This window comes from Panthera uncia (genome assembly GCF_023721935.1).
Source record: "Panthera uncia isolate 11264 chromosome A3 unlocalized genomic scaffold, Puncia_PCG_1.0 HiC_scaffold_12, whole genome shotgun sequence".
In the NCBI taxonomy this organism is placed as follows: Eukaryota; Metazoa; Chordata; class Mammalia; order Carnivora; family Felidae; genus Panthera; species Panthera uncia.
Genome location: NW_026057579.1, coordinates 4,330,968 through 4,345,547, shown reverse-complemented (window position 1 = coordinate 4,345,547; position 14,580 = coordinate 4,330,968). Strand labels below are relative to the sequence as shown.

At 43.0% G+C, this 14,580-nt stretch overlaps 1 long non-coding RNA gene across 5 annotated transcripts in view; it reads right to left on the bottom strand.

Annotated features, from left to right (window-relative positions):
* The window catches only part of LOC125937453 (uncharacterized), a 156,131-nt gene that overhangs the window by 4,322 nt on the left and 137,229 nt on the right, over positions 1–14,580 (bottom strand). The window contains exons 4-5 of one of the 5 annotated variants that reach the window (XR_007462384.1): positions 6,646–7,062; positions 1,133–2,223 (exon numbers count right to left, since the gene is read on the bottom strand). The exons of 1 other annotated variant lie outside the window; for it this stretch is intronic. This is a non-coding gene — a long non-coding RNA (uncharacterized LOC125937453). Of the gene's footprint in view, positions 1–1,132; positions 2,224–2,827; positions 7,063–12,398; positions 14,042–14,580 lie in introns of those variants that run through there. 3 more of the 5 variants (XR_007462382.1, XR_007462383.1, XR_007462385.1) reach the window with 3 other exon arrangements.

The following is a 14,580-nucleotide window of genomic DNA, read 5'->3' as shown; positions in this document are numbered from 1 at the left end:
CATTAGCCCAACCGGTTGGTCATACTAAGAGCTGAGGGTTTCGCGGAAGCCAGGAAGTGGTTCGCTTGGGCAACAGGCAGGCTCTACCTCCATGACCAAGAGCCGTCTCGGCCTTTTGTATCCACTGAAGACACCCGAAGCGTGGCCCCTTGCCCTTTTGGGAGCGCGTCCTCCCTCACCACCTGCGGTGCCTCGGCATTCGGGCACTGTTCCAGTAGCTCGCACACTCTTCGTTGTCCTCGGCAATCTGACCGAGGGGCTTCTACCGTCATTCCTGCTTCCCAGCTAGAGAAACTGAGGCCCGGAGACGGTAAGTGGGGGAGGTGGAATTTGAACCCATGATGTGCATTTCCAGAGGCCGAGAATTTTACTCTTTGCTACACCCCTCTGCAAGCCCCCTCAAGCACTCGTGTTTTTCGGGGCTGGCCCTTCCACACGGCTGCCTCTCTCCTCCAGCTCACCCCAGATGAGGACGCCTGAGGGCCTTTTGCTTGTAGCGGGGGACAGAGACGGTTCCTGGCCCCTCCCATGGACGCATTTGGAACCTGACTTTGATGGTAGGAAGCAAAGAAAAGGAATCAGGGGAAGGAGGTGACAGCTAATTTGGGCTCAACAACACCTTGCTTTGTTCTCAGATCCCCAAGTGTGGGGTCACTGCCAGGTGTCCCAGGAGACCTGTGTTCTTACAGCTCAACTTGCAAATCCCTTTCCCTCCCCCAGACTTGGCCCTGTCTTTGGCACACCAGGGGGCTATGCTGGGTGTTCTCGAGGGTCCCCTTGCTCTAACGTAACTTTAGCTACCTACAGAGGGAGAGAAGATGACAGGTTGCGCACAAATGGTTTGTAAACAGTGTCCAACTGATGGGTGCCTGGGTGGCTCAGTCAGTTAAGAGTCTGACCCTTGGGGCGCCTGGGTGGCTCGGTCGGCTAAGCGTCCGACTTCGGCTCAGGTCATGATCTCACGGTTCGTCGGTTCGAGCCCCGCGTCGGGCTCTGTGCTGACAGCTCGGAGCCCGGAGCCTGTTTCGGATTCTGTGTCTCCCTCTTTCTCTGACCCTCCCCTGTTCATGCTGTCTCTCTCTCTGTCTCAAAAATAAATAAACGTTTAAAAAAAAAAAAAGAGTCTGACTCTTGATTTCCGCTCAGGTCATGATCTCACGGTTTATGAGATTGAGTCCCAACCAAGTTCAGCTCCACACTAACAGCTTGAGGCCTGCTTGAGATTCTCTCTCTCTCTCTCTCTCTCTCTCTCTCTCTCTCTCTCCCTGTCTCCCTGCCCCTCCCCTGCTTGTGCTCTCTTTCGCAAAATAAGTAAATAAACTAAAAAAAAAAAAAAAATGTCCAGCTGGTTATACCAATACCTCTCATCCTACTGGTTGAAGGGAATGAGGGACTAGAAAGCTTAAAACATCTCAAAAGGAAATAAACCAGCTCTTTGGTGTTTAATGGCCCTATCGTTCAGCAGATACATCTTCCAAATTAAAACCTGCTTCCTCATAAAAAAATGCCAGGATGATTTTACCCAAGTGTTCCAGCAAAGGTATCTTCAGTAACTCAGCAAGAGCTCTCTAGATGGTTTTAGACCGGAAATTCCCAAAGAATTCCATCTCCAATTCTCTATGTCGGGGGGCGTCAGCATAGAATGAAAAGAATGGGTCACTGGTGAGGTCCACACTGACATGGCGGCCTGCCCTGATGTCGGTCATGGCGTCAGGTGAGCAGCTGGGAGGACCAGGGTGAGGGCGGGAGGACCAGAGTGGGGCATAACCAAACTCCCTGGGCTCAGAGAAGCGGATGGTCTGACAGGTGAGCAAGGCCTCTCTGCTGAATGGAAGGCTGGTCTGCCTTTGGATGGAAGATGTTAGGACACGTGGTGTAGACTGTCTACAAATAAATCATCTGTGAACCTAAGACTTTTCTATCAGTTTGTGTGTTTATTGGCTCAGAGTGAGAAAACGGCATCTTGGTTTCCAAAGTTTTGGGGCATCATATAAAATACTCTTTGTGAAGCAACAAAGTTTTTGTGGCTGTGTTGACCTCTGCAAACTCCAACATAGCGTTTTAGGTCAACCCTTTGCTGAAGTCAGACATCCATGGAGAAAAGTGCACAAGTGATCTGCGTAAGAGCGCGACGAATTTTCACAAAGGAACCAAATCTATGAAACCATGACCCGATTGAGGAGCAGGACGCTGTTGAATCTTCATTATATTGTACACCTGAAACTAATATAACACTAGATGTTAATTATACTTCAGCAGAAAAAGAAGAGACAGATAACGACAACAACAGCGACAAAGAAAGAGGACATTACAAACACCCCAACAGCCCCTTTGTGCTTCTTTCCAGTCACATCCTCCAAATAACGACCATCTTGACTTGCATCCCCACCGATTAGCTTTGTCTGTTCTTGACCTTCATGTCAATAGTATCATCCCGTGTGCCCTCTTGGTTGTCTGGCTCCCTACCCTGAACTTGAAGGTTTCAGTTCTGTGTTAGCTCGTGTTGTTTTAGATTGTTCAATTTCATTGCTAAGGACACCACAGATATTTATCCATTCCACTGTTGATGGAACTCTGGGCTATTTCTACCAACCTTGAAGATCAGGGCCTGGGTGGCTCAGTTGGTTAGGCGGCCGACTTTTGATTTCAGCTCAGGTCATGATCTCACTATTCCTAAATGGAGCCCCTGCCCTGCTCAGGCTCTGCACTGACAGTGTGGAGCCTGCTTGGGACTTTCTCTCTCCTCTCTCTGCCCCTCCCCTCCTCGTGTTCGCACTCCCCCACCTCTTCAAAATAAAGAAATAAACTTAAATCAACGAACTTGCCCGTTGTTTTATCGGTAGAGCGACGGGGTTCATTCAGAAAAAGCAGAGAATCGCAATTCGGGACAAAGTAGCTTCAGAGCAAAAGCATAGGCAAGTCCAGAGATTGAAGGAGAGGAACGCTCTTTTACAGAGGAAAGGGACAAGTTGGGAGGTCTGTTGTAAAAAAAAAAAAAAAAAAAAGTCCATTAGGGTCAACTGGGGGTTCAAATTATAGTGGTTTTTCATTGGCTGAGTTATTACAGTCTCTCACTGGCTGAGTGTCACCAGGGGAGGAAAATCTTCCTCCTTCTGGGATAGTAAAATAGTCGCTAAAGTAGTATCACCTTGGGGCGCCTGGGTGGCTCAGTCGGTTAAGCGTCTGACTCCAGCTCAGGTCATGATCTCACACTTCATGGGTTCGAGTCCCACGTCAGGCTCTGTGCCGACAGCTCATGGAGCCTGTTTCAGATTCTGTGTCTCCTTCTCTCTCTGCCCCTCCTCACTCTCATGCTTTCTGTCTCTCTCTCAAAAAATGAATAAACATTAAAAAAAAATTTTAAGGTGTGGCTCTTTCTGCAACTGGCCAGGAGGGGTAGGGCATGAGAACTCCCACCTCTGGCCTCCCAACTCCATTTTAGTGTGGTTTCCTTTTAGAACTTTTCACGTCTCCAGTCTTTGGCTCCTTAACTAGATAGCTCTGAACGGTTTTGTACGTGTCTTCGGTGCGCGTGTGTGTATATGTTTCAGTTGGGGGTATACCAAGGAGGGGAACTGCTGAGTCGCAGGCTCTACATTGTTCAGCTGCAGTAAATCCTGCCCCAAATTTTCCACAGTGATTGCACCCATTTACCGCCATGCTGGTCAGTGGCTGGCGGTGGCAATGGCCACACATCCTCTCCAGCACTTAATGTTATCAGTCTGTTCATTTTCAGCCACTCTGGTGGGTATATAGTGGTGTTACCCTGTGAACGTCCTCTGTACTCCCCTGCTCATATTTACTGATAAATTGTATAGCCTCTTTGTGAGGTACCTGTGCCAGTCTTTTGCTCATTTTTTTTCTATTGGACTACTAATGGTTTTTGAAGATGTCTCATATATCCTGGACACAATTTTTTTCAATCAAGTTTAAGATACGCAAATATTGTTTCTCTGTGGCTTGCCTTTCACTCTCTTTTTAAGGTTTTAAATTATTTATTTATTTATTTATTTATTTATTTATTTATTTTTTAGAGAGAGAGAAAGAAAGAGAGAGAGGGAATCTCAAGCAGATTCCACAGTCAGTGTGGATCCTGATTCAGGGCTCGATCTCATGACCCGGCGATCGTGACCTTACCTGAAATCAAGAGTCAGACGCTCAACCCACTGAGCTATCCAAGCACCCCAACCTTTTTACTCTCTTCTTGGTGTCTTTTGGTGAGCAAACTTCTTGGTTTTAATGAAGTCCAGTTTACTGATCTTTTCTCATGTTCTTAGTGGTTTTTTTGTACTGTGTTTGAGAAAATTTTTCGTGTCCAAGCTCATGAGATTATTCTCTGATGTTATCTTTTAGAAGTTTTATCATTTTACCTTTCATATTTAGATTACAGTCTACCTGATTTGATTTTTTAAGCTTATTTATTTATTTATTTTGAGAGAGAGAGAGCACGACCACGGGAGGGGCAGATAGAGAGGGAAAGAGAGATTTTCCCAAGCAGAGCCCAATGTGGGGCTAGATCTCAGGAACCATGAGATCATGACCTGAGCTGAAACCATGAGTCAGACTCATAACTGACTGAGCCACCCAGGTGTCCTACCTGATTTAATTTTTGTGTCTGGTGTGAGGTAAGGTCAAGATTAATTTTTTTTTTTCAATGAATATGCAGTCAACCCAGCAGAGTTTATGAAAAGACCATCCCTCCTGTCTCATTGCATGGCAGTGTCTTTTTTTAAAATCACAAATCAAGGTATTGAATGTGAGTGGTCTGTTTTCTAGAACTTTCATTTCTGTCCCATGGGTCTATTTGTCTATGCTTACACAAATCTTACACTGTCTTATTTACTAAAGCTTCAGAATAAGTCTTGACAAATGTTCCTATTCAAGATTGTTTTGGTCTTTTAATTTTCCAAATAAATTATAGGATGAAGTTTATGCTAAAAATAAAATTAACAAAACTCTACTGGAATTTATATTGAAATTGTGCTAGTTCTAGAGATCAGTTTGGAGAGAATTGACTTTAAAAGCATTAAGTCTTGGGGCGCCTGGGTGGCTCAGTTGGTTGAGCACCCAACTCTTGATTTCAGCTCAGGTCATGATTCCAGTCTCTTAGGATCAAGTCCCACATCAGGCTGCATGCTCAGCATGGAGCCTGCTTGAGATTCTCTCTCTCTCTCTCTCTCTCTCTCTCTCTCACTCTCTCCACCCCTCTCCCCCACTCACACTCCCTCTCAAGTAAAAAAATTTAAAAATTAAAAAAATTTTTTTAGAGCATTAAGTTTTTCATTCTATAAATATTTGCTTGGGGTTTCTTTAATATCTTTCAACAATAATCTTATAGTTCTTAATTAAATTTCATCACATTTATTTCGCTATTTTTTTTTAAAAAATTGTTTTATTGTTTATATTTAAGAGACAGAGCATGAGTGGGGGAGGGGCAGAGAGAGAGGGAAACATAGAACCTGAAGCAGGCTCGGACCCACGATGTGGGGCTCGAACCCATGAACTGTGAGATCATGACCTGAGCTGAAGTCGGATGCTTAACTGACTGAGCCACCCAGGTGCTCCTATTTGGCTATTTTCTAAAGACTTTTTTAAGAGCAGTTTTAGGGTCACAACAAAATGGAGAGGAAAGGAAAGATTTCCTATACACTCCTTCCCTCAACACTTGCATAGCCTCCCCCATAATCAACATCCCCAACCAGAAAGATACATTTCTTACAGTTCAGAAACCTACATTGGCCCATCTTATCACCCAAAGTCCATGGTTTCCGTTACAGGTTACTCTTGATGGCACACATTCTATGGGTTTGTAAAAATGTATGACCTATATCTACCATTATAATATACAGAGTATTTTCACTGCCCTAAAAAATCATCTGTGCCCCAACTATTCCCTATATTTTAGGTGCTTTTGTAAATGGTGTCATTTAAAATTTGTTATTTTCCAATTATTTGTCACTATTTAAAACCATTAGTTCTCTTAAGGTGATTAAGCAGCCCATCTGCATGTGTTCAAAGCTATTAATGTGTGAATCGAAGTCATCATTTACAGTAGAGAAATTTTTCTGTATGCTTTCTCTTTGTCACTCAGATTGGGTGACTTCTGTTGTTTTTTCCTCAATTTTATTGATTCTACCTTTTGTCGTATCCACTCTACCATTGAGCCTATCTGGTGAGTTTTTTATTTCAGTCATTTGTATTTCCTAGTGCTATAATTTCCATTTGGTTCCTTTTTTATAAGCTCTGTTTCTTGGCCAAGATTTTTTTTCTCTTCTTTCATTTGTTTCAAGAGAATTTGCACTTCCTTTCTAAAGCATTTTTATGACAGCTGCTTCAAAGTCTTTGTCAGGTGCTTCTAGCACCTGGTTCATCTCAGAGTGGGTGTCACCTGATTGTCTTTTCTCATCTACGTTATTCTCCTGGTTCTTGATATGATGTGTATGTTTGGACATCTTGCCTTTTATGTTAGGAGACTCTCAGTCCGATTTGAATTTTTTTTTTTAAGCCAGCTCTCACCCTATTTAGGTTAACAAGCAGATCCTGGCCTAGGTTAGTGGGCTGTGGGTCCAATGGCAATTTAATTTCAGAGCGTTTGTCATATTATTACAGTCTCTTGGGGCTCCCACTGGTCCTCCCTGCTGCTACCTGAGGGGGCTGAAGGAAATTCCTCAGGCTGGTTCTCCCAGTGCCTCTAGATAAGGGGTCCTCTTGGGTCCATGGAGACAAAAAAGCTTCTTCCCAGGCGAGGTTGCTTGTTATGCTGTAACCCCCTTTTTTGGTACCATCTGGCCATTCCAGGTGTCTGTCCGTGAGAGAGGAGAATCTCAGGCCCACCAAAAAGAGGGAACCTCTGTTGGTTCTCCTCTGGAGCCTGGTTGGGCAGCAGGAAATGCCAAGCCGAGATCACCTTCTCCTGTTGGACAAGGGGGTAGTAAGACACCCCCCTGCTGTGTTGTTCTTGCAGTACTAGGATCTCTAGCTTGTTTCCCTCTCTCTTTCCCCTTTCAGAGTTTTCCTTTGGTGACCTCTTGCAATATTTCCAGAGTTCATCATTGTACCTAGCTGGAAGAGGAAAGGGAGAAGTGAGTTTATGCTGTCTTGTCTGGATCAGAAGTCCTTTCAGTAGCTTTTGAATACAAAAACAATTCATTGACAGAATCAGCGATGATTCCATCTTGAATATAATTCATCAACCTAAATATAGCCAGGCTATAAAAAGGAAATCAATCACAGACTCTCAGAACTGGTAGGAGCTTAGACTCGATTCCACTCTCCTTTACAAAAGAGCCACTTTCTGTAGAGCACCCGGACAAATGGACAGCCCATTTCCAGCATACCATGGGATCAGGGAATTGTCCAACCAGCGGTTTCCCTGGGGCACTCTGGCCAGGGATATTCAGGAAAAACATTATGGATCCATCCATGATGGGAGAAAGAGGTGGAATTGCCTATTTTAATTTCTGTGACTAGTATATTTCAGGACAATGCATGAGCAGCCAGTAAAAATGAATGCAAATGACGGGTGGAAAGAATACACGTGGAGATGAGAGAAAGCAAAGCTAGTGAACGTTTTAAACATACATTTTCACCCCCTCTCAACTGAAAAAAAAAAAGGCAGAAACCTGCTGTTTAAAGCAGGAAATATTAGAAAACACCAGCTGAGAAACTGCCCACTTGGCATCTGTGAGCCCCAGCTGGCCCTCTGACCCTGCTCCTATTTTAAGTTCATGACGCACAGTCAAGCATTCCTTTGCTGCACCTGAAAGAATGACTTCAGCCCAGACTGAGCCCTTATTGGAAGTGACGGAGTTATTTTTAGACCTGGGCACGTAGTTTGCTTCAGCCTAATTGTTGGAACTTTCAAGGAAACGCGATGGGGGTGAGGGGAGGATGGCTCTCTCATTAACGTCCCACCTGGTGTTCCACCAAAGGGCACCTCATTTCTCAGACAGCTTGTTAGTTTGGAGCCAGTGGCCATTGCCAAGGATGACTCTTGGTTCCCCCCCTGCCTGTCACAAACTGCTCTCTGAGGCTCCCACACCAGATTGTACCCATCTTGCCAGTGGAAGTGAGCCCCCATGCCAAGCTGTTCTTGTCCTCACTAGCTTACTTTCTCTGGAAAGCATGAGAGCCCAGCCAGATTCTGGGTGTCTGAATTTGGATTCTATCCCTTACAAATTATGTCTTTGGACACATTACTTCTTGGGGCCTTAGTTTCCCAAACTGCATAGACTAACAATTCATCGTTATAAGGATTAGGTAAAAGGTCATAGGCAAAAAGCGATCTGTGTTGAGCAGGGAGTGCTCAACAAATTCTGGCCATTATTATTATTATTAATTATTATTATTATTATTATCAAGGGCTCAAGACACTTTTATGCGTTGTTCCACTTGGTCTTAAGACCTCATAGGTCTTGACAAGAAACCTATGAGAGAGGGGTTATCGTCCCCACTTTATAAATGAGAGCAGTGAGGCTTAGAATGGTTGGGTGAGTCGACAAGTCACAGGACCACTAACAGGGGAATTCAGGACTCTTGGCTTCAGTGACAGTGCCTGGGGGCAGCTCAGCAGATGGCACCATCACGTTCAGTAGCAGCCACAGTAGCAGGACGGGCAGCAAGTATAGAGTGATCAATTGTCTGCACACCGGCTCTCGTTGAATACTCACAACAGCTATAGGCTCTGGATTCTATCATAAAACCCCACTTCGGATGAGGGGCCCAAAGTTCAGAGAGATCAAGGAAGGCGTCCGGGGGCACACAGCTGAGAGTCGGGGAGTTGGGGTGTCCCCTGGCCTACCATGCCCATGCTGTGCTCTCAGTCCCCCTGCTGCTGTCTACTGCGGCAAACCCTGAGAACAACTGCAAATACCTGCCTGATTGATGCAGCCCAGGCAAGGAGGACGAGCTATTTGTCCCAGAGTCCTTGGGATTTTCTATGCAGACAGTCATGCTGCTTGCAATCAGAGATAGTTTTACTGATTCTTTGATTTCTTTTTCCTGTCTTGTTACAGCAGTTAGAACTTTTTTTTTTTTTAAACGTTTATTCTTTTTTGAGAGACAGAGAGAGACAGAGCGTGAGCAGAGAAGGGGCAGAGAGAGGGAGACACAGAATCTGAAGCTGACTCCAGGCTCTGCACAGAGCCCGACATGGGGCTCAGACCCACAAACCGCGAGATCGTGACCTGAGCCGGAGTCGGACGCTCAACCGACTGAGCCACCCAGGCGCCCCTGCAGTGGTTAGAACTTCTAATACTGTGTGTAAGAGTAGTTAGAGCAGACATCTTTGCTTTGTTCTACATCTTTGTTCAGATCTTAGATGCATTTAATCTTTCACCATTAAATACAATGCTTGATGTAGGGCTCAGAAGATATTCTTTATGAGGCCGAAGAACTTCCCTGCTATTCCTAGTGCGTGGACAGGTTTTTTCATTATTAATGGTTATTGCATTTTGGTAAATGATTTTTCTGCATCAGTTGATACGATCATATGATTTTTCTTCTTTAGCCTGTCACTATGGTGTATTGCATTGATTGATTTTCAAATATTGAATCAGTATTTCATACCTGGCATAAATGTTTCTTGGTCATAGTGTCTTATTATTTATATATACATCGTTGGATTTGATTAAATTTGGTTGATGATTTTTGCATCTAAGTTCATGAGAGATATTAGTCTTCAGGGGTTTTGGGGGGAGGGTACTGTCTTTAGTTGGTTTTGGTATCACAGCAATGATGGCCTCATATATAGAAGTGGGAAGTGATTTATCCTTTCTTATGTCTGGAAGAGATTATATAGAAATAACATTAATTATTCTTTGAATGATAAAATGTTCTAGTGAAGCCATCTGGGCCTAAAGATTTCTTTTGTGGAGCATTTAAATTGCACATTCAATTTCTTCAACAGTTAAAGAACTGAGTAGATCATCCAATTCATCTTGGCTAAGTTTTGGTAGTTTGGGTGTTAGAGGAATTGTCTTATTTCTTCTAAGTTGTTGAATTTATGAACATAAAGTTGTTTGTAGTATTTTTTATTATCATTATAATAGTTGCAGAATTTATTGTGGTATCTCCTGCAATTCTGATATTGGGGATCGGGATCTGTGTCTCCTTTTTATCTTTGCCAATCTTGCTAGAAGTTAGTAATTTTATTTTATTTTATTTTTTTGAAGAACCGTCTTGGCATTTCAATGGTTTTTTCTACAATTTTCCAGCTTTCAATTTCATTGCTTTCTGCTCTTTATTATCTCCTTTCTCTGTTTGCTTTGAATTTATTTTGTTCTTCTTTTTGTAAATTTTTTGATGTAGGAACTTAGATTAGTGATTTGAGATACTTCCTCTTCCAAGGCAGCTTTTAGTGCCATAAATTTCCCTTTCAACATTGCTTTAGCTGCCTCTCACAAACTTTAAAAATCATAGCACTGAATGAAAATGAAAATGAACATATTTTCATTTTCATTCAGTGCTATGATTTTTAAAGTTTCCTTTGAGATTACCTCCTTGACCCATGAATTATTTAGAAGTTTATTTAGTTTTCCAGTATTTGGAAATTTTCCTGTTGACCTCCTGTTTTGATTTATAGTTTGATTCCATTGTGGTCAGACAACATACTCTATGATTTTAATTCTTTTGAATTTGTTAAGGTTCGCTTTACGATCTAGGATACAGTCTACCCTGATGAATGTTCCATTGGCCCTTTGAAAGGACAGATGTTCTGCGGTTGTTGACTGAGCATCCTATAAATGCCAATTAGATCTTTGTAGTTGGTGGTGGTGGTCTAATTTTCTCTTTAGTGGTCCTAAAGTTTCTGAGTGGGGGTGGGAGTGGGGGCGGGGGTGGGAAGCTCCCAAAGGCAATTGCAGATTTGTCTAATTTTCTTTCAGCTGTCTTAGTTTTTGCTTCGATATTTTGAAACTGTTATTTGGTTCACAGGAGAACTATTTTTTTCTTAGTGGAATAATCCTCTTTGCCCATGGTAGTTTCTTTGCTCTGCGGTCTATGTTGTCTGATGTTAACATAGCCATTCATGCTTTTGATTAATACTTGCTTGGTATATCTTTTCCCTTTCTCTTGCTTTCAGTCTCCTCGTGTCATTAAATTTGTAGTGAGTTTCTCATAAACAACATATAGTTGGGTCGCGTTTTGTAATCCACCCTGCCAATCTCTGTCTTTCAATTGGTGTATTGAGACCATTTCCATTCAAGATATCTAGCGATCTATTAAAGCTAAGTCTAGTGTTGTATTATTTGTTTTCTGTTTGTTCCTTCTGTTTCTCATTCTTCTGTTCCTTTGTTCTTGTCTTTCTGTGGGTTGCCTGAACATTTCTTAGAGTTCCGTTTTGATTTAATTATTATATTTTTTAATATATCACTTTGTATTGCTTTCTTATGTGATTATTATGTTAGGAGACTGTTGCTGGGCAACCCTTGGGAGCCGGGAAGTAGCTGCTGGGCCTGGGTCTCCTTATGCTACTGGGTCAAGGCCAGGGAGACATGGGGCTTCACTGCTGCTGCTGTGGGTGGATCAGGCCACCCGCTGATGTCTCAGTTGTGGACCAGAGGCCAGAACTGCTTGGGGCTTTGCTGCTTCTGCTGCCTCCGCCCCCACTGCCTGCAGATTAGACTGTTTGCAAGGACCCTGGATTGTAGTGGGGGCTGGAACTTCTTACTGGGCCTCTGTTGGATTTTCCCTTTCCTGAACTTTGACCAGAGAGAGGAGGATATTCTTGGGTTTCGTTTTTTGTTGTTGTTTTCTTGTCTGTGCCTATTGGTGATTCCAGATTGCAAGCCCCTCCTGTGCCCAGATCAGGGTACATGGAAAATAAAAAGAAAATCCAGGGAACTCAGAAAGTTGCTTCTCAAGTCTTGAGGTTTCTTTCCAGTCCACCGTGTTTTGTTTTGTTTTGTTTTCCAACGTTCAGATTTCTTTTACCATTGTCTGTTGAATAGTTTTCAGGGAATTTAGTTGTATTCGGAGAAATGGAGTAGGGAAAAGTGATCCTATGACATCTCGTTCCAGAACCAGAGGCAGGACAGCCTATTTTCTAAATGTTTCAGACATACTTTCTTTCCTGGTTGATTTTCCAGAAACAGAAAAAAAATATTATCAATGGTGCTTCCTGTGGTCCAAGCTACACCCTCTTTCTCCTTCTTGGAAGGGATCGATTGCATTACTCAGTAGTCCCATTTCTCTGAGCCCGCTCTGTAGTCAACAGGATATTGAATTCCTTTTGAAAGCCGAAACAGGTAATCATTTCTTTCTTGGACCAAATGTTGATCAGTAGTGTTAATACTTGTCTGTAGCATGGAAAATGGTTTTCTTTGAGTTCTTCCTTGCAGAAGTTTTCTTCTGGCACTGAAAGGCTTTAACTACATTTATCTAGAAATGGATTCCCACGGCAAGAATGGAACTTTCTTCATGACGATTGTTTCGCTGCACAGGCAAAGACTTCTTATATCTGTGCTTTACTGATTTCTCGTCTTGGACCCTTGCCTGACAATATAGGATGGGCTTTTGGCCCAGTGACTCACAAGAAAGCACAATATCGAAGCTTGAAGTTAATGTTTTAAATTTACCGGCAAAGGCAGAGTAAGCAGAACACTGAGCCCTGCCCCTCTTTAAAAAAAGAAAAATACTGCCTTCTGTGCCCTTTTCCTCACCATAAAGATAATCCCCTAGTTTCTCTTAAGTAGTCAGAGAGTGGAGAAAAAAAAAATCCAATTTGTTATATATCTTTTACCTAAAAGACACAGTTTAGAAAAGAGTAGATCAGCTTTAACATGATTCATGCCACTCTTTTTTTGCGCCATAGACTACCTCTCCCCAGGATTTTGAAACTCCCATAAACAAATCCCATAAGATATTCAAATACATAGCAACACTTGTAAGTTTACATGATTTTAGGCTTACATCAGTACAATGATTCATATAATGCGGTAAATAATAGAAACTTTAAAAATCGAATATTTATATTTAAGGATATATGAAATCGAATGTTCGCATGTGAAGTAACACATTTTCAAGCACATTTTACGTTTGTTTCTGAAATCTCCTTTTCTCCACTGACTGTGTCTTTAAAAATTTTTTTTTCAAAACATATACTGTTTCTTGGCACCACATGAAAAGTTTATTGTTTGAGTGCAGGGTTAAAAAGAGGCCAGTAAATTAACATGCTATATTTGCTATGGGCACCATTCACTCCAAATTGTGAAAAGACCCAGAGAAATCATGTACAGACAACCATCCAGCATATTAAAATTGTTTTTATTATTTTAAAAACTAGTCGTAAAGATCTGTGTGGAAGCACACTGTTTTTCATTTGTAAAAGTGGGACAATCTGAGTGAATTTGATTAAAACACGAATGGAAGACTCTCAGTCCTCTATAACCTCAGCAGAAAACGTGATTGTTAACGTTTACGCAGAACCTCGATTTCCCATAGCTATGTGTGAGATGAGCTGAGAACATATTTATATCAGTCTCTTAAAATATTATTTGCCCTCCTCACTGATAAGGCAACAGAGGATGAGAGTAAAAATGTAATAAAAATATGGAAAAAAAAATGACTCCCCTTGCCTACTTTCAGCAAACCTAATGTTAAAAAAATACAATAATAATAAACAAATCAGCTCACAAAGAAAACAGCTTTTCACTTAGTTTCTTTTGAAGTGAATCTCCTTTTATTTTTTAGTTTTGGAAGCCTGCACATGCAGGCTTCCTTGGAAATGGATGAATTCTGTAGAGTTTCCAGACTCAGAAGATAAACAAAGCAGCGAATTTCTCTTCCCTCCCCCACCCCCACCCTGTAAATAACCTCGGGCCACAGTCTGAGCCTCCCTCTGCTCCCCGCCTCTACCCAGGGGCTGGGGGCTGGGTAGGCCTGTGACACCGGGGTGAGGCAGCGCAGGGAGGAGGGGGGGGTGAGGGAGGAGCAAGTAGGGGTGGGCTCATCCAGGACTGAGCCCCAGCTGCAGCCCGGTGAAGAATGTCGCATGCATGCCCGCACACACAAAAAGTACACAGTGGAGCCAGGCGAGAGAGAACTGTTAAAAAAAGAGAAGAAAGAAAGAAAAAGTACTGCTTCATCAGCTAAAAAACAGTCCTGTTCTTTCCTGGTTTGATTTCAGCTAGTAGTACTGGCTTGGAATTGCCCGCAGCGATATTGGGCCCCTGCCCACACAGCAGGCAGACGGCTTTCCCTGCCAGCAACAGGCTTTTAATAAAACAGGATGCTCGCCCATCACTAAGGCCACTGAGGACTAGGGGTCCCAGGTCCGTATGGACTGCTTCTCCCAGAGCCATTCTCTATTCCTTATCAGGAAACTCCACTCGGGAGCTCCTGGCCCTCGAGCAATGCCCCTCTCCCAGGGGACTGCGGAGTGAATGCTTGGGGGTAGCCACCCCATTCCCTGAGCTATCTGCTTCCGTAAGCTTCTTATCACCCGTGAGCGTGCTCCCTTGCTCCTTCTAGGCATTTTGGCTTTTATGAAGTTTCCCACCTTGACAGTTAAATAGGATGGACTTTTAAATAAGGACCTGGCTGTACAGGAAGGGTGAAGACAATCCGTCCCCGTCTCCCCAC